The sequence below is a fragment of the Schistocerca piceifrons genome, unplaced genomic scaffold (assembly GCF_021461385.2).
Source record: "Schistocerca piceifrons isolate TAMUIC-IGC-003096 unplaced genomic scaffold, iqSchPice1.1 HiC_scaffold_1239, whole genome shotgun sequence".
In the NCBI taxonomy this organism is placed as follows: domain Eukaryota; kingdom Metazoa; phylum Arthropoda; class Insecta; order Orthoptera; family Acrididae; genus Schistocerca; species Schistocerca piceifrons.
This window is the reverse complement of record NW_025727058.1, coordinates 35,742-37,500: the sequence shown is the minus strand read 5'-3', so window position 1 is coordinate 37,500 and position 1,759 is coordinate 35,742. Positions and strand designations below refer to the sequence as shown.

Genomic DNA, 1,759 nt, shown 5'->3' with positions numbered 1-1,759 from the left:
ACATCTAAGGGCATCACAGACCTGTTATTGCTCAATCTCGTGCGGCTAGAAGCCGCCTGTCCCTCTAAGAAGAAAAGTAATCGCTGACAGCACGAAGGATGTCACGCGACTAGTTAGCAGGCTAGAGTCTCGTTCGTTATCGGAATTAACCAGACAAATCGCTCCACCAACTAAGAACGGCCATGCACCACCACCCACCGAATCAAGAAAGAGCTATCAATCTGTCAATCCTTCCGGTGTCCGGGCCTGGTGAGGTTTCCCGTGTTGAGTCAAATTAAGCCGCAGGCTCCACTCCTGGTGGTGCCCTTCCGTCAATTCCTTTAAGTTTCAGCTTTGCAACCATACTTCCCCCGGAACCCAAAAGCTTTGGTTTCCCGGAGGCTGCCCGCCGAGTCATCGGAGGAACTGCGGCGGATCGCTGGCTGGCATCGTTTATGGTTAGAACTAGGGCGGTATCTGATCGCCTTCGAACCTCTAACTTTCGTTCTTGATTAATGAAAACATACTTGGCAAATGCTTTCGCTTCTGTTCGTCTTGCGACGATCCAAGAATTTCACCTCTAACGTCGCAATACGAATGCCCCCGCCTGTCCCTATTAATCATTACCTCGGGTTCCGAAAACCAACAAAATAGAACCGAGGTCCTATTCCATTATTCCATGCACACAGTATTCAGGCGGGCTTGCCTGCTTTAAGCACTCTAATTTGTTCAAAGTAAACGTGCCGGCCCACCGAGACACTCAATAAAGAGCACCCTGGTAGGATTTCAACGGGGTCCGCCTCGGGACGCACGAGCACGCACGGGGCGGTCGCACGCCTTCGGCTCGCCCCACCGGCAGGACGTCCCACGATACATGCCAGTTAAACACCGACGGGCGGTGAACCAACAGCGTGGGACACAAATCCAACTACGAGCTTTTTAACCGCAACAACTTTAATATACGCTATTGGAGCTGGAATTACCGCGGCTGCTGGCACCAGACTTGCCCTCCAATAGATACTCGTTAAAGGATTTAAAGTGTACTCATTCCGATTACGGGGCCTCGGATGAGTCCCGTATCGTTATTTTTCGTCACTACCTCCCCGTGCCGGGAGTGGGTAATTTGCGCGCCTGCTGCCTTCCTTGGATGTGGTAGCCGTTTCTCAGGCTCCCTCTCCGGAATCGAACCCTGATTCCCCGTTACCCGTTACAACCATGGTAGGCGCAGAACCTACCATCGACAGTTGATAAGGCAGACATTTGAAAGATGCGTCGCCGGTACGAGGACCGTGCGATCAGCCCAAAGTTATTCAGAGTCACCAAGGCAAACGGACCGGACGAGCCGACCGATTGGTTTTGATCTAATAAAAGCGTCCCTTCCATCTCTGGTCGGGACTCTGTTTGCATGTATTAGCTCTAGAATTACCACAGTTATCCAAGTAACGTGGGTACGATCTAAGGAACCATAACTGATTTAATGAGCCATTCGCGGTTTCACCTTAATGCGGCTTGTACTGAGACATGCATGGCTTAATCTTTGAGACAAGCATATGACTACTGGCAGGATCAACCAGGGAGCTGCGTCAACTAGAGCTGAGCAGCCGGCCGCCCGGGAGTGTGTCCCGGGGGCCCGCGCGAACACGCAAGCGTCCGCTCAATCATTCTGCAAACAGGAGGAGGCTGAGCTCCCCTGCACAATACACCTCGAAACCCTCTCAGGTCCCGGCGGCGCGCAGCGCCGTCCCAAGTACTTGGTCGGGTTCGAGAGAGGCGCAATCGC

The 1,759-nt window shown here is 52.8% G+C and overlaps 1 non-coding gene across 1 annotated transcript in view; it reads right to left on the bottom strand.

Moving 5' to 3' along the window:
* The window catches only part of LOC124730377, a 1,909-nt gene extending 353 nt beyond the window's left edge, over window positions 1–1,556 (bottom strand). Inside the window, exon 1 of the ribosomal RNA XR_007007996.1 lies at window positions 1–1,556. This exon is cut by the window's left edge and continues 353 nt beyond it. This is a non-coding gene — a ribosomal RNA (small subunit ribosomal RNA).
* Between the last annotated feature and the right edge of the window lie 203 nt (window positions 1,557–1,759).